Raw genomic sequence first — 18,560 nt, forward strand, 5'->3', positions numbered from 1 at the left:
AAGATTTTTCTAGATAAACTGGAAAGAAAGAGAGATGTAGGAAAGAGATTATTTTTCTGAGAAGCTCCCCTAAGGCCAGTTTATAGTGAACCAACCTACCTGAAACAGTTCCCAAGGTAATAAGTTCTCAAGGTAATGTCATTTCCTTGATCCCAATCTTGCAGCTGTTGTTTTTGGCTTTGGGGTTTGGATATAGAAATATCTAAAAGAAGAAATAGAGAACTTTCTAAACATTTCTTCTCTAACTTCCTTGCCCTGGGCATTATCCTCATGTCCCACTTGCCTGTGGCACAAAAACACTTTAGAACTCTTATTGAGGGACAGGTCCTCATGATGTCCCCTCCATTTCTATCTCCACCTCTGAAGCCACTTCTAAAGTAGGTTTTTCCTGTTCTGGTTGGGAAAAGGTCTTTCTCTGCTTCTTGCAATGGAGGACAATCTGGAGAACTAGAGAAGACCTTGAAGATGACATGATCACCCATCTCCTCCCACTTATGACTGTATGACTGTAACCTTGTTGCTGGTATCCTTATGATTTATATTGACTGTTTCCTAATATGATTTGATTGCTTATTTGTTCCCTATGACTATCATTAAGTGTTGTACCTTATGATTCTTGACGAATGTATCTTTTCTTTTATGTACACTGAGAGCATATGCACCAAAGACAAATTCCTCGTGTGTCCAATCACACTTGGCCAATAAAGAATTCTATGCTATGCTATGCTATGCTATGCTATGCTATGCTATGCTATGCTATGCTATGCTATGCTATGCTATGCTATGCTATGCTGTGCTGTGCTGTGCTGTGCTGTGCTGTGCTGTGCTATGCTATGCTATGCTATGATCTCAGACAGGGATCTGCTCAGCTCCAGTCAACCCACAAAGTCTGCTGTAGGAACAGTGTCTTTTTATCCAGTCACTGGTAGACACTGAACTTTCATGGCTATTGTAGTCTGGGCTGCAAGAAAGATTTTTTTTTCTTTTCTTTTGGAAATGGGGGACAACTGGACATGAGACTCTGGATCTCATGGAAGTCTAAATGTGAATGATGATGATGGGAATAGAGCAGAGCAGAACAGAACAGAACAGAATAATAGAGTTGGAAGGGACTTTGGGGGTCTTCCAGTCCAACCCCCTGCTTAAGCAGGAAATCCTATACCATTTCAGACAAATGGTTTTCCAATCTCTTCTTAAAAACTTCCAGTGTTGGAGCATTCACAACTTCTGGAGGCAAGTTGTTCCATTGATTAATTGTTCTAACTGTCAGGAAATTTAGTTCTATGTTGCTTCTCTCCTTGATTAGTTTCCACCCATTGCTTCTTGTCCTGCCTTCAGGTGCTTTGGAGAATAGCTAAACCTTCTCTTCTTTGTGGCAACCTCTAAGATATTGGAACACTGCTATCATGTCACCTCTTAGTCCTTCTTTTCATAAAACTAGACATACCCAATTCCAGTAACTGTTCTCTATATGTTTTAGTCTCCAGTCCCCTAATGATCTTGGTTGCTCTTCTCTGCACTCTTTCTAGAGTCTCAAAAACTTTTTTACATCATGGCAACCCAAATGGGATGCAGGATTCCAAGTGTGGTGTTACCAAAGCATTATAAAGTGGTATTAATACTTTCCCCACTTTCTCTCTCTCTCTCCCTCTCTCTCTCTCCCTCTCTCCCTCTCCCTCTCCACCTTCTCTCTTTCTCTCCCGCTTTCACTTTCTGTCTCTCTCTCCATCTTTCTCTCTCTCCCTCTCTCCCTCTCCTTCTCTCTCTCTCTCCCACTCTCACTCGCTCCTTATCTCTCTCCCTCTCTCCCCCTCTCTCTCTCCTTATCTCTCTCTCTGTGTGTCTGTCTGTCTCCCTTTCTTCTTCCCTCTCTCTTCCTCTCTCCCTCTCCTTCTCTCTCTCTCCCACTCTCACTTGCTCCTTATCTCTCTCTCTCCCCCTCCCTCTCTCCTTATCTCTCTCCCTCTCTCTCTCTCTCATCTCTCTCTCTCTCTCTCTGTCTATCTCCCTTTCTTCTTCCCTCTCTCTCCCTCTCATGCCATTTCAAAAATGTTTAGAGAAAGGGAATTAATTAGAAGAAGGCCTTAATGACCTTTTTCTAGATTTAATGGTCTTTGCGTTAGGGTACCTAGCAGGACAGGGGCATTTCAGACCAGTATCATCAGGGACCAGTTTCTACGGAGGGTTTTGGGTACAGCAAATGCAGCTGCAGCAATCCCTTAAAGAGATCGATGGCTTTCTAAGAATATCAGAGGGCCGTGTGTCTGCTAGGCTGCTTGCCAAGAAATTCTTTTCCAATGAAGTACCCAGGAGGGGAGTTGCAATTTTGCTGCGCTCCGTTTTTCAAGTGGCTAGAGAATGGGATGAGCAACTTGGTAGTACAGTGGTCTAAAGCACCCTGTTATTAAGAACAGCTGCCTGCAATTACTGCAGGTTCGAATCTCGCCAAGGCTCAAGGTTGACTCAGCCTTCCGTCCTTTCTAAGGTAGGTAAAATGAGGACCCAGTTGTGGGGGCAATAAACTGACTTTGTATAAATCTACAAAAGGATGAAGGCTATTGCTTAGCGCATTGTAAGCTGCCCTGAGTCTCCGGAGAAGGGCGGCATATAAATCAAATTAAAAAAAAAATTCACATACTGAAGGGAAGGGAACACTGCCAGTCAAACATGGAAGAACTTCAACATGAGACAGAGACCTTAATAACAGAATAAGAGTAGGGAGGGGCTTGGAGGTCAAACAGGACCCCCTGTACCATTTCAGACAAATGACAGTCAAGTATCTTCTTAAAAATCTCCATTGATGGAGCACCCACAATTTCTGAAGGAAAGTCATTCCACTGGTGAACTGTTCTCACTAACAGGAAATTTCTCCTTAGTTCTAGTTTGAATCTCTCCTTGATAAGTTTCCATCCGTTGCTTCTGTCCTGCCCTCAGGTGCTTTGTACAATAGATCGACCCCCCTCTTCTTTGTGGCAGCCCCTGAGATATTGGACGACTGCTATTTGGTAGACTAGACATACCCAGTTCCTGCAACTCTTCTTCATATGTCAGCTGGCGACCCCCCCGGGGAAGAGCCTTCTCTGTGGGGGCACCCGCCCTCTGGAATGAGCTACCCCCAGGGATACGACTGATCCCGGACCTCCGGACCTTCCGCCGGGCCCTGAAGACTTTTTTATTTCAGCAAGCTGGGCTGGGTTAAAAATCTTTTAATTGGGGAATTTTATGGGTAAGGGGTTTTAAATTGGGGAAGCCATAGATAAATTTAATTTCGTTTTAATGTATTTTAATAATTGTATTGTGTTTTTTAATTTTGGCTGTTCACCGCCCCGAGTCCTTCGGGAGAGGGGGCGGTATAAAAATTTAATAAATAAATAAATATGTTTTAACCCCCTAATCATCTTTGTTGCTCTTCTCTGCACTCTTTCCAGAGTCTCAACATCTTTTTTTAGGTCATGGTGAGCAAAAAATTGGCAACCTGAAGATTCTGGGAGTTGAAGTCCACACATCTTCAAATTGCCAAAGTTAAGAAACGCTGCTTTTGATCATCTCAGATGCTCATGGTGATGATGATTAAATCATAATCTGATTTAGGACAGCTGCAGGTGCCCTTCACGGTGAGGAAAGGCAAGTGATGACTTAAGAAAAGGCCTAAATTTTTGCTTCTTGCTCTGCCTTCTTTTCTTTTGGCGAATAGGTGGCAGCCCTCAAATATTGGAACCCTGCTATCATAGATGCTCTCATGTCAACAAACCTTGCCTATCTAGGACAGCTTTGCTCTGATTGAGCCGCAGTGGTGTAGTGGTTAGAGTGCAGTACTGCAGCCTACTTCTGCTGATTGCTGGCTGGCTGCAATTTGGCAGTTCAAATCTCACCAGGCTCAAGGTTGACTCAGCCTTCCATCCTTCCATGGTGGGTAAAATGAGGACCCAAATTGTTGGCGGCAATTTGCTGACTCTGTAAACCGCTTAGAGAGGGCTGCGAAGCGGTATATAAATCTAAGTGCTATTGCTATTTTCTTTCTCTAAAATGAACTACAGTTCCTCTTTCAGTGGCTTTTCTTATTATTGCAACCAGTAGATTGTAAATGAATTGTGCAGGGACACTGGGTTCACCAGCTTGTTAAGCCGAAATCCAGCACAGGGCTGCGTTCATACAACACACACAACATCCACTCAAACAATGTTCTGGCTTAATGTGATGGCCCAGGTCACTGAAGGTTCCCCCATCAGCTTGAATTGTAGGCCACTCAATCCCATTTTAGCAAAATCTAAGTTTAGATAGCGGTGGGTAGAGGGAGAGGGTGTTTTTAGCTGACAAAGAACATAATTTTAAGAGCTCAGCAGTTCATGGATTCCAAAGAATTGAGGTAGCTACAGAGAAGGTCAGAAGGTCAGCAAATCTTCTTAGAAGATTCCAGTGCTTAGAGGGGGTCATATAACAGGTTGAACCCCAATCCTTTCCACAGCATCTTCCTTCAGCTTCACCTGCCATTGGGTTATAGGTGGTCTTCAGCAAGTTATTCCCATGGTACCAAATAGGAGAGAGAGGTGGAAATTTATTTATTAAAAATAATTATATCACCATAATTCTTCTCAATCAACTTTGTGCGGCTCCTAATCCCTAAAGTTGAAAAATATATAAAATCATATTAAAACTATAAAACTTGACAGATTAAAATATTAAAAATAACAAAAACCTGGTGCCAAGTCCATTTCTAATGTGCAATTGTCTAGTCTTTTCTTGTAGAAGAAGAAGAAGCAGAGCCTGGGGTGGAGTCAAAAAAGCAATTAGTCTAGAATCATTGCACTCCACAAGCAATCTAAGTCCAACCCTTTTGAATTCTGTTAACTCATATCTAGTGCAGATTTAGTGCTGTTAGTTGACTAAATTCCTATGTGTAAGAATGAGCCTATAATCTTAACTGGAAATTAATGTGTGGACCTGATTCTTCACTCCTGACACTCCTGACATTACCCTAACCCTAACCGAAATTGTAACCGTAACCCAGGGGTGAAATCCAGCAGGTTCTGACAGGTTCTGGAAAACCGGTAGTGGAAGTTTTGAGCAGTTCGGAGAACCGGTTAGCAGAAATTTTGAGTAGTTCGGAGAACCGGCAAATATCACCTCTGGCTGGTCCCAAAGTGGGGTGGGAATGGAGATTTTGCAATATCCTTCCCTCAGGAGTGGGAAGGGAATGGAGATTTTGCACTATCCTTCCTCTGGAATGGGGTGGGAATGGAGATTTTGCAATATCCTTCCCCTGCCACGCCCACAAAGCCATGCCCACAAAGCCACACCATGCCCACTAAGCCATGCCCACAGAACTAGTAGTAAAAAAATTTGGAATCCACCACTGCCGTAACCCTAACCCTAACCCTAACCCTAACCCTAACCCTAACCCTAACCCTAACCCTAACCCTAAACCTCATCCTCACCCTCACCCTCAAGTTTGGCAGGCCTCCATCCTTTTATCCTTTTGTAAGGCTCTGAAGACGTAGCTTTTCCCACTCACACTGAATTCCACCAGTGGTGGGTTGCCCCCGGTTCAGACCGGTTTGCAAGAACCGGCAGTAAAACCAGCGGGAGGCCCCGCCCACCACCCCGGATGACATCATCAGCGATCTGGGCATGCGCAGAAGCTTCTGCGATCCCATTGCAAACCTGTAGTAAAGGTAAGTAGAACCCACCCCTGAATTCCACCTACTGACAAGTTGAATAAAGGTCCCCTTCCTGGTTTAGAAAATAGAATAGAATGGAATGACAGAGTTGGAAGGGACCTTGGAGGTCTTCTAGTCCAACCCCCTGCTCAGGCAGGAATCTCTATACCATTTCAGACAAATGGTTATCCAATCTCTTCTTAAAAACTTCCAGTGTTGGAGCATTTACAACTTCTGGAGGCAAGTCGTTCCACTGATTAATTGTTCTCACTGTCAGGAAATTTCTCCTTAGTTCTAAGTTGCTTCTCTCCTTGATTAGTTTCCACCCATTACTTCTTGTCCTGCCTTCGGGACAAGTATTTGTTTTGTAGGTATTGGGCCTGTAGGAAGTGATTCCAGGTCTCCCTGATTCACTTCTCTCCAGGAATTGGGTAAGCCTAGCTGGTAACTCGCTTCGATTTCTACCGCTGCATCGTTTAAAATAAAAGCCACAAGAGTATTCTTGCTGACTGTTTGGACTGTCATCCCAACTACCATTTGGGCTCTTCGATAGCGCGGCTGATTTCCTGTCCTGTTTGTTTTGGTTGCTTTGACCTTTTTTCCTGAAAAGCAAGAAGCAGCCTGATTTGCATAAACAAAGCCACCAGTAAATAAAAGCCAGAGGCACGTCCTTCGTCCTTGTGATTTCACTCCAGCCATCATCCCTTTTCATCGGCAGTGCGAAAGGAGCCGTTGCCATGGAGATTCAAGGCAGCAGCAAATTCTATCCCCGATGCCAAGATCCAGACGCGCGCGCACACACACACACACACACACACAGAGAGAGAGAGAGTCTTTCTCCTACCACCACCAGCCTTGTGTGCATAAACACCAACTTTTGCAGCAGAGAAAAAGCCTGCGGTGGCTTTTGGGGGGCCTCCTAATTGCTCTCCGCTAAGGTTTAGTAGATGAGAATAATTCATGCCCAGCATCAAGCTTGGCTACCACCGTGCCGACAATTTTGCAGTTCTGGAGGCTGCAGCTATTTTTAAAGCTGAGCTTCTCTCTTGAGCTTTTGCTGGGTGACGAAGCCAAGTTCTTCTCGTCGGAATGCAAACCGTGTGGATGATAGTGCGGGCAAGAACGGGGCGCCGTATGAGGCACACTGATGCTACCGCTGGAAGTTTTTAAGAAGAGATTGGACAACCGTTTGTCCGAAATGGTACAGGGCAGTGATGATGAACCTTTTCGGCACCAGAGCCTTGGTGGCGCAGTGGACTAAAGTGCTGTTAAGTAGCACCAGCTGCCTGCAATTACTGCAAGTTCAAATCTCACCAGGCTCAAGGTTGACTCAGCCTTCCATCCTTTCGAGGTAGGTAAAATGAGGACCCGGATTATGGGGGCAATAAGCTGACTTTGTATAAAAAAGAACACCGAAGTAGCCGAAAGCCCTACTAAGCAGGTATATACAAAAGTATGAAGGCTATTGCTTAACACATTGTAAGCCGCCCTGAGTCTCCGGAGAAGGGCGGCATATAAATCGAACCAATAAATAAATAAATAAATAAATAAATAAATAAATAAATAAATAAATAAGTGGTCATCTAGTCCAATCCCAACCCCAACCCCCCCGTCCAAGTAGAAAACCTTACACCAGTGATGGCGAACCTATGCCAAACGTGCCAGAGGCGGCACGCAGCGCCCTCTCTGTGGGCACACGAGCCGTCATCCCAGCTCAACTCTGTCATCCATGTGTGCTTGCCTCCCACTGGCCAGCTGATCTTCGGGTCTCTGCTGTGCATGTGCAGGGGATGCATGCACCTGCATGGGCTGCATGCGGGGGGCACACATGCATGCACGGGGGCGCATGTGTGTGCGTGGGCTGCATGCAGGGGCAGGACACATGTGGGGGCCACACATACATGCACAGAGGGCAGGGACATTTGCAGGGAGTGCGCGCACATTGCATTTTGGGAGTTCACACATGCACATTGGGCACTTGATCCAGAAAAGGTTAGCCATCACTGCCCTACACCATTTTTGACAGATGGCAGTCCGGTCTCTACTTGAAAGCCTCCAGTGATGAAGCTTCCACAACTTCTGAAGGCAACTTCTATTCCATGGGTTGATTGCTCTCACTGTCAGAAAATTTCTCCTTATTTCCAGGTTGAACCTCTCCTTGATCAGTTTCCATCCATTATTCCTTGTCTGACCTCCAGGTGGTTTGGAAAATAGGTTGACCCCCCCTCCTCTCTGTGGCAGCCCCTCAAATATTGGAACACTGCTATCATGTCTCCTCTGGTCCTTCTCTTCAGTAGACCAGCCATGCACAGTTCCTGTAACTGTTCATCGTATGTTTTAGCCTCCAGTCCCCTAATCATCTTGCACTGACCACCAACTTACTTCAGTTCAGTGGTGAAATCCAATTTTTTTTACTACTAGTTCTGTGGACGTGGCTTGGTGGGCATGGTGTGGCTTGGTAGATGTGGCAGGGGAAGGATACTGCAAAATCCTCATGCCCTCCCCACTCCTGGGGGAAGGATATTGCAAAATCCCCATTCCCTCCACACTCTGGGGCTAGCCAAAGGTGGTATTTGCCGGTTCTCCGAACTACTCAAAATTTCCGCTACTAGTTCTCCAGAACCTGTCAGAACCTGCTGGATTTCACCCCTGCTTCAATTCAGAACAGATTGTGTGGTTTCAGACCTGGGTCATCAATCAATATACATTTCCTGTACATTCCCATACCATCGCTGCTCCTTTCATCTTAGGGTCTTCCTGCCCCATGTTACCTAATGACTGGGACAGTCCTGTCATTCTTCTCCTTGCCTTCTTTCTTTTCTTTTTAGAATATCACTGTTCTTTTCGGAGCTCCCTCCCATGCAGTGGTCAACATGTCTCCATAAAGAACAGCAAGTAGTCTGACTTGAAGCTTTCTTCTTGTAGCAAGGGGAACAAACAAAGGACACTTCTCTGTTTACACAGGAGATACTCCTCATATAATTTTCCTAATCAGAAGGCGCTTCTTAAATAGGAAGTGGTTGGGGAGAAAGTATAATTAAGGTATAATTAAGAAGGTCTTAATTCCATAGACATATTGTGAGAGACACAATTTGAGAGACAACCTGCTCAAAACCTGGAATGAAATTAGAAAGAACCATTATGATAAGATCCCACGGTGGATCTCTACAATGGAAGCACAAATCTATCTAAATACAATGGACACAAATAAAATGAAAACATACCAGGATCTCCTAAATGAAGAAGGAAAATTAAAAACAATAGAAGAATTAAGAACTCAAGGTGTGGAAATGGACTGGTGGCCATACTTACAATTAAAATCCAGATACAGAACAGATATGGAGAAATTCGGAATCCAAAAAGAACTAAATCAGTTAGACAAAATTTTATTGGGCCCCAATGAGAAATCAATAACAAAAATTTATAACTTCCTATTGGCATATAAATTAGAAGAGGAGATAGTTAAAGAAAATATGATCACATGGGCAATGAATTTCGGATATCCTACAGAATTAAATAAATGGGAAAAATTATGGAAAATCAACAGCAAACTAACACTATCAGTACCGTACAAAGAAAATGCCTACAAGATGTTCTATAGATGGCACCTCCAACCGGCACGGATCTCCAAAATGTTTCCCAATACATCTTCACTCTGCTGGAAGTGCAAAGCACAAAAAGGGACATACTACCATATGTGGTGGTCGTGTCCCTAAGCCAAACAATTCTGGAACAACATTAAAACTCAATTGGAAGAAATAACAGCTCAAAAAGTACCATTAAAACCAGAAACATATCTATTAGGCATATTTACATGTAATTATGAAAAAGAAATAATATATTTGATCACACATATTCTGACTGCGTCAAAGATCACTTATGCACAAAATTGGAAACTGGAAGAAGTCCCAACACAACACAGAATAATATCCAAAGTCATGGAATGTGCTGAGATGGACAGACTCACCAAGGAAATCCAAGGAAAGGAAGAATCTGACTACTATCTGGTTTGGCAAAGGTGGTATCAATGGTTGGAGATAAAGAAACCAAACCAAAAGAGGATCCTAAAAGAGTAAAACAAAATTCTGTACCAAATAAGATTTAACAACGAATAACTAAATATCAATAAAATAATATTGTTATATAAGGCGAGAGGAAGGAATATATATTGAGGAATATAGGTTATTGATGTCGTAAGAAATTTGACATTACGTTTAGATGTCATTAATGTCATTAATGTTGTGTATTGTTTTATTTGTACTTGTATGTGTATGTGTATTTTGTGTGTTTTTATATTTAATAAATGTGTTTATAAAAAAAAGGGAAAAAAAAGAAAATCACTGTTCTTTTCGGAGCTCCCTCCCATGCAGTGGTCAACATGTCTCCATAAAGAACAGCAATTCCAGTAGTCTGACTTGAAGCTTTCTTCTTGTAGCGAGGGGAACAAACAAAGGACATTTCTCTGTTTACACAGGAGATACTCCTCATATAATTTTCCTAATCAGAAGGCGCTTCTTAAAAAGAACCAGAGGGTGAAATAGGAAGTGGTTGGGGAGAAGGTATAAAGAAACCAGCGGTCAGAGTAGAGTTATTCCATGCAGCCCAAAAGACCTTTTTCAGGAAGCAACTGGACTTTCTTGTTTTTTCTTTTGAAGGCATTTCACTTCTCATCCAAGAAGCTTCTTCAGCTCTGACTGGATGGTGGGGAATGGAAGGGTTTATATTCCTTGCAGACAGCTGGTCATTTGCATCCGTTTAGAGGATCGTTGAAGCACTTGGAGGTTTATCTGTGTCCTCAGGGCCTCCTGAGTGGTGCTCCTGGTTCCTGGGGTCTGCAATTTTTTCTTCCCTGGAAATCCATTCCTAATACCCCCCCACACACACACACACACCATTCAAAGGGTGTTCATCTCAAATTGCATAGCTAAAAGTCTGTAGAGATTCTCAGGTCATGGTTGTCTACAGACTTATTTGTCAGAGTATGAATATTCATAGACTGGAATAGACCAGCCAATGGGGACTGTTTGGATAGACATGGTTACAGGTCAGCCATTGGGGACTGGCTGGAATAGGACATGGTAACAAGGTCAGCCAATGAATAGGCATGGCAACAGGTCAGCCAATGAGGACTGTTTGGGAGCTGAAACAGCTTGGAGCCTGGGCGTGGCTTAGGTTAACTGATATGTATAAATGTAATAAATAAATAAATAAATAAATAAATAAATAAATAAATAAATAAATAAATAAATAAATAATGTAAATAAATGTAAATAATAATAAATGTAAATAATGTAAATAAATGTAACTCCAATTATTGTCCTTCCTTCTGTTAACTGTGCTTCTGTAATTATGCTTCTGATTCTGAGAACTGCTCTTGGTATTGTATATATGTCTCATGTATTATTATGTATATAAAGAAGTTTCTTATTTAATGAATCCTGCTGCATCAGTTACCCGTGTGTCCTTTCTGGATTTGATTTTCTGCAACAAACTCTGACACTTATTCCATGCAGCCTATGCAAGAATCTGATCTACTATGGTCAAGGCAAATTAGCAGCAGATAAGAGTCAATGGATTTCAACTGGGGGGGGGCAGGTGGACTTAGATCTCTTTTGGGTGTGTAGGGCCTCCAGACTGATCCCATCCTCAGGCTCAGTCTGGTCATCTCCTGCAGAAGTTACTGGACTAAAAGGCAGTTGGCTTTTCTGAGACAGAAGAGTTATATCATTGGAATCATGCAAGATATGGAATGAGGGAAGCCAACTTTAATTGGATGAAGTGGGAAACTATTGTCCCAGGTCAGGAGTGTCTCTCAGAGAGAGAGGAAAAAAAAGAGGCTCTGCAGTTGAAGCTCTTTCCAGATTGATGTAGAAATAAATGCAAAATAAATGGGATCATACAGAGAATCCTCATTGCAAGATCTTTCAACATTACGACGGTACAGTACATGCCAATTCTTAAGTAACCAGGACATCTCCTTTTCATGGGGTGATTGCTTAATCTTTGTTCCCCGTTGGCCAATTTCTTCCTCAAACTATATTTGCCACATGACAAAGCTACACAATACATTCAATACACAGCCTAGAATTGTCATTCTTCTTCTTTTAATACTAGTGGGGTACCAATGGGGTACTTAAGTGAGGTACAGTAGAACCTCTGGTCATGAACACTTCTGACCATGACCAAATCGGGGTTTTTTGTAAGCGACAAATCTCCTGTTGTTTGTTCACAACAGCGACCCACATATGGCCGCTGCATTAATTTTGCATTAATTTTGGTTACGTTTGGATCACGACCAAATCGGGTTGCAACCAAAGTTATGGAACGAATTATGGTCATGACCAGAGGTTCTACTGTAATATGTTGGGGTACTAATTGCGACTGAGGTTGTTTGTCTTCTACAGAAAACTCTAGTGCAAATCTGAGAGTTTTAAAATATGGCCAAGGGATGGCTAAGAAATCTAAATGTAGACTTTCCTCATTTCTCAGGATGGGACCAATCCAAGAATTGCAACTTAGGGACCTTCCTAAATTGCAGTTTTCAAAATTTTATATGACCGTTTGCCAAGTGATTAGGGGGAAAAAAGTCAGGGAGAAAAATTATACCAAAACACAGAGACTTATAAAATACAAAAAAATATATCTACCGTGTCTGTCTGTCCGTCCGTCCGTCCATCCATCCATCCATCCATCCATCCATCCATCCATCTATCTATCTATCATCACATTACCGTGATTGCCATCTCACACAAAGCAACAGGGTAGCAATGAACAGTTGAATAAAACTACAAATACATAAAGAACAAGCATTATAAAAATATAAAAAGTCATTATTAAAATGAGAACATTGTCAAAAAAATTAAAATATAAAAACTCAATGGAGAGAGCAAGAATATTAACCAGAGTAGAGCATGTCTTCATTTCCAAAGTCCCCCAGGCCTTATGACATATATGCCTTAAGCAAACTTGCAAAAATAAGTGAATATGCTTAGAGGAATGTGCATTTGAGATACTGGGGAAAACTGAAGTTGACAGAATTGCAGAAAGGTAGAAGAAGAAGAAGAAGAAGAAGAAGAAGAAGAAGAAGAAGAAGAAGAAGAAGAAGAAGAAGAAGAAGAAGAAGAAGAAGAAGAAGAAGAAGAAGAAGAAGAAGAAGAAGAAGAAGAAGAAGAAGAAGAGGAGGAGGAGGAGGAGGAGGAGGAGGAGGAGGAGGAGGAGGAGGAGGAGGAGGAGGAGGAGGAGGAGGAGGAGGAGGAGGAGGAGGAGGAGGAGGAGGAGATTTTTTCCCCCTATGTTTAAATATTCTTCATCTGAATTCTGGAAAGAGTTTCTCCTTTTTATGGGTGTTAGCCCAATTGAGAATTTGCTTCCCAGAAAGTTTCACCTGGTATCTACACTGCTGAGACAAATGCCTTCTTTAATATTCTCCAGCCTTTGAAGGCAATGCGCACATTTTTATGATCAATCTTCTCTTTACTAATTATGAATAACGTCCAGATGTAGTCATCCCAGGGTATTAAAATGTTGGAATTACATCCAGCAGGAATAATGGATTTGTTTGGATCTTATTTAAGGAAAAGTGGTCTTGATCTCACCCTCTTATTTATATTTTGCTTCTTGATTTTATGGCTAATTACTTAATTTTTCTTTCTTAAAAATAATTACCTGAGAGGTACTGTTGCCTATATAACAAGGGAGGGAGGGAGGGAAGGAAGGAGGAACAATGGGATGAGGAAGGAAGGAAGGAAGGAAGGAAGAAAAGAAGGGAGGAAGGAAGAAAAGAAGGGAGGGAGGAGGAACAATGGGATGGGGGAGGGAGGGAGGGAGGGAGGGTGGAAGGAAGGAAGGAAGGAAGGAAGGAAGGAAGGAAGGAAGGAAGGAAGGAAGGAAGGAAGGAATAGTTTGGAAGTTTTTAATGCTTTCATTGTTTTAGGTTGCACTTTTAAGATGTTGTAAGCTGGCCAGAGTTGCTGGACAGGGAAATGGGGGAAGGAAGGAAGGAAGAAAGGAAGGAAGGAAGGAGGGAGGGAGGGAGGGAGGGAGGGAGGGAAGGAAGGAAGGAAGGAAGGAAGGAAGGAAGGAAGGAAGGAAGGAAGGAAGGAAGGAAGGAAGGAAGGAAGGAAGGGGAATGGTATGGGGGCATGCATATTATGACTTTTTATTTTAAAATTAAACTTGGAAACCTCCTCTAGTCTATGGGTAGCCAAGTCATAAAATAAGAATCTGCAAAAATTGCCCAGCAAATTTCAATATTTGAATTGTCTGGAGGCCCCGTAATATTTGCAAACCTCAATTGGCCTAACCTCTTCCCTAGTAACATGCTTGTGCTTAAGAGAGCTGATCTCTGAAAGAATCTGGCTGTTTTCAACACCCATTGGCTGCCGTACAAACAGCATGAAGAAGAATTCCCTCAATGGGCAGAAAACCAGGAGGAAGGGAAAAAAAGCAAGTGTGTTATTGTTATCCTCAAGCCAGGATCAGATGTAATTTTCTTCCCTATCTTTTGGATATGTCTAGCTTAATGAAAAGAAGGACTAGGGGAGACATGATAGTGGTGTTCTATTATCTCAGGGGCTTCCACAAAGAAGAGGGAGTCGAGCTATTCTCCAAAGCACCTGAAGGCAGGACAAGAAGCAATGGGTGGAAACTGATCAAGGAGAGAAGCAACTTAGAACTAAGGAGGAATTTCCTGACAGTTAGAACAATTAATCAGTGGAACAACTTGCCTCCAGATGTTGTGGATGCTCCAACACTGGAAATTTTTAAGAAGATGTTGGGTAACCATTTGTCTGAAGTGGTGTAGGGTTTCCTGCCTAAGTAGGGGGTTGTACTAGATCTCCCAAGGTCCCTTCCAACTCTGATATTCTGTTCTGTCCTGTCCTGTAACTATCCTAACATCATCATCATCATCATCATCATCTTCTACATTTAGACTTCCATGAGACCCATAGTCTCATGTCCAGTTGTCTCCTATTTCCAAAAGAAAAGAAAAGAAAATATTTAATTTTTCATGCAGCCCAGACTTCAACAGCCATGAAAGTTCAGTATTTACCATTGACTGGATAAAAAGCACAATTAAAAAGCACAGTGAGAACAATTAATCAATTTCACCTCCAAAAGTTTTGGGTGCTTCAGCATTGGAATATTTTAAGAAGAGATTGGACAACCATTCATCTGAAATGATATAAGGTTTCCTGTCTGAGCAGGAGGTTGGACTAGAAGTTCTTCAGGGTCCCGTCCAACTCAGTTACTCTGTTATTATTATTATTTTTTTGGAGGAGTTCTATGTTAATAAGGCTGCATTTAATTAAAGACATCCTTAATGTCAGAGTGTTCCAACATTGGAATGCTTTGTTTTCATTTTTCAAAATCTGACACTTCTAAACCAGCTGGGGGAAAATTAGAAGAGGGAAATATTACTGCCTTTCTCATTTGTTTTTATTTTGCTTTAACTCTTTTGCTCTATTTGCATGTAATCCAGGGGTGAAATCCAGCAGGTTCTGACAGGTTCTGGAGAACCGGTAGCGGAAATTTTGAGTAGTTCAGAGAACCTGAACTGGAGCCTGAGTGGCGTAGGAGGCTAATGCCTCCTACTAAGGCAGCATTTAACATCCAGCTGGCTCAGGAATTCTGGGAGTTGAAGTCCACAAGTCATAAAAGGGCCAAGGATTCCCCACCCCTGAGCTAGAAGAACAGAGCAATATGCCCAGATGAAAGGAGCCTGAGTGGCGTAGGAGGCTAATGCCTCCTACTAAGGCAGCATTTAACATCCAGCTGCCTGCAATTACTGCGAGTTCAATTCTCACCAGGCTCAAGGTCGACTCAGCCTTCCATCCTTTCTAAGGTGGGTAAAATGAGGACCCGGTTTGTGGGGGCAATAAGCTGACTTTGTATAAAATATACAAAAGTATGAAGGCTATTGCTTAATGCATTGTAAGCCGCCCTGAGTCTCCGGAGAAGGGCGGCATATAAAAATAAATAAAAATAAAAAATAAACTGGCAAATGCCATCTCTGGCTGACCCCAGAGTAGGGAGGGAATGGGGATTTTGCAGAATCCTTCCCCTGGACTGGGGTGGAAATGGAGATTTTGCAGTATCCTTCCCTTGCCACGCCCACCAAGCCACGCCCACAGAACCGGTAGTAAAAAAAATTGGATTTCACCACTGATGTAATCCGGAGGAATTAATTTGGGCCGGCACTTGAAAGAAGTTTCAAGTTATCAGAAAAATTAGATATCCATTTATTTGGGAAGATATATGGACTCCTCCTGCCTTGGGGAGGGGGTTGGGCTAGAAGACCTCCAAGGTCCCTTCTAGTCCTATGACTGAAATATTTATCTGAGTGGTTGTAAAAGACAAGTGAAAACAGCCTCTCCTAAAGGTAAAAGCAGAAATTGTTGTTGATATTAAATCGGTTCCAAACTATACTGTATGAGGGTGTTCTGTGTTATAGCCAGGGGTGGGTTCTACTTACCTTTACTACCGGTTCGCAACGGGGCCGCGCAACGGGGCTTGCTCCACTTGCGCGTGCGCACACTCTTCTGCGCAAGCGCAGAAGCTTCTGCACATGTGCAGAAGTGTTTTGATGACATCAGGGTCCCACCAGTTTTACTACCAGTTCTATAGAATCGGTGCGAACCGGGGTCAACCCACCACTGGTTATAGCCCCACCAATTAAAATATACCCATCAGTGTAAGTTAAGCACAGTTTTAGCTGAGTAATATAGAATAGAATAGAATAGAATAGAATAGAATAGAATAGAATAGAATAGAATAGAATAGAATAGAATAGAATAGAATAGAATAGAATAGAATAGAAAATAGAATGGAATGGAGTGGAGTGGAGTGGAGTGGAATAGAATAGAATAGAATAGAATAGAATAGAAATAGAATAGAATAGAATAGAATAGAATAGAATAGAATAGAATAGAATAGAATAGAATAGAATAGAATAGAATAGAATAGAACGAACAGAACAGAATTTTTTTATTAGCCAAGTGTGATTGGACACACAAGGAATTTGTCTTTGATCCATATGCTCTCAGTGTACATAAAAAAAAAGATACATTCGTCAAGAATCAGAAGATACAAACTTAGTGATAGTCATAGGATACTAATAAGCAAGCAAATCATACAAGGGAACAATAAAAATCTTATATAAGTTGTAAAGATACAAGCAACATGGATGTAGCCATAAGTGGGAAGAGATAGATACTAGTAAGGATGAGAAGAAGAATAGTCATACAGTCTTAGTAATTAATTTGACAGTGTTGTGGGAATATATTGCTTAACTAGAATAAAGTTCACAGCCCTGATTCTTATAAAAGAACTTTGCCAATGTTATCAAGTAACTGGCTGAGGCATAGTAATTGATGGACTAATTTTCATAAAAGAATATTTGTAATATGTCTGGGACACAGTAATAAGGGACTCCTTAAAGAATAAAACTGTCAGATGTAAATGCCTTATTCCCTAATGTGTAAATAATGTATATATGGGATATCGGGGGTTAACTTATTCTTTGTTTCCTAATGTATTCATAATTTACCACTCCCATCCTTGACTCCGCCCTTTTGTATATATAAGGAGCCACCCTCACCTTTTTCCTTGCTTCTATCTGTAAATATTCAGTGAATATAGAATGCCTGTTATGATTAAAGAGAGATATATTTAAACCTCTAATCTTTATTATCATTATTGAGTCTGATCCTAAAAATATTGCAACAAACTGGTAGCAGAGGATGGTTAATTGACTCAATAAATAATTAAAAATGTCTAAGAAAGATAGGCCCAACACCAGGGCCTACAGCAAAGAAATAGAAACTGAACAAGAAATAATCAACGAATCCACAAACGTGATTTCGAGAGAATCCGAAGAGTACACCACAGAAGAAGAAGAACTAATAAATGAAAATAATGACCAGGAGGAAATCGAAATAGAAAATAACGAACTCAGGTCAGAAATATTAAAGCTATTAAAAAGCCAAAAGAATGATGAAAGTCTCATCGCGAATCTCCAAGAAATGCTGAAAAACAGCGGAGCAGCGAGAGAGAAAAACATCGTCAAAGAGAAACCCAAAGACCAAAAAACTGTGAGTGATATGACTACAGAGAAAGTCATTATGAAAAAGAAAAGATGTGATACCGCGCGAAGTTTCGAATGGCAGCCATCTTGGTTTCAACAAGCCTCCAAAGGGAGCGAAGCAGAGCCAATCAAAATGCTCAGTTCAAAATTTCTGGCGCGAAAAACGTTATCCGACAACGAAAGTGAAAAGGAAGATTCAAAATCTCCAGAAGAACCCGAATCAGAAAGCGAAGACGATTTAACCAAATCCCAAATAAAATCAGCAATGAAGACACTTTTTGCTGCATTTGGGCCAAAATTAAAAATTTCCAAAGCGCCAACGAAGAAGCAAGAGAAAAAGCCGATACCTCAAGACCTACACGCTCCCATCCTGACTTCGAGAGCGACGACGCCCGAGCCCAGAGAGCCATGCCGATTCCGCCCCACGCCGCAGACCGGATCAAATATCAACGCACACAAGAGAAAGAGAAGAACAGTCGCCGCCATCAGGACTCCTAAAACCGAGCCAGAGACTGACTCGTCTGAAGAGGAGCAGAGCGAACGAGCTGAAATAGAGAGAACCTTCCACGACGATGCCAAAGAAGAAATGAGCAACGCGCATGTGCGAAACTACGTAGACAGCCCGGAAAGACTTGAACTGGCCAGAGAACCGCGCAGACTCGTTGCGAGCATCCCCATGCCGTTTTGCAATTTCCTGCACTTGCGAGATCACGGACTACCTCAGGTTGTAAGTAATGGACAAAATAATGTGGGAAACTTACCCAGTGACTTCCCAAAACTTAGAGTTGATGGCATTAATTTGCAAGAGTGGTATCAAC

The sequence above is a fragment of the Pantherophis guttatus genome, chromosome 3 (genome assembly GCF_059756535.1).
Source record: "Pantherophis guttatus breed Tessera chromosome 3, ASM5975653v1, whole genome shotgun sequence".
Classification (NCBI taxonomy): Eukaryota; Metazoa; Chordata; class Lepidosauria; order Squamata; family Colubridae; genus Pantherophis; species Pantherophis guttatus.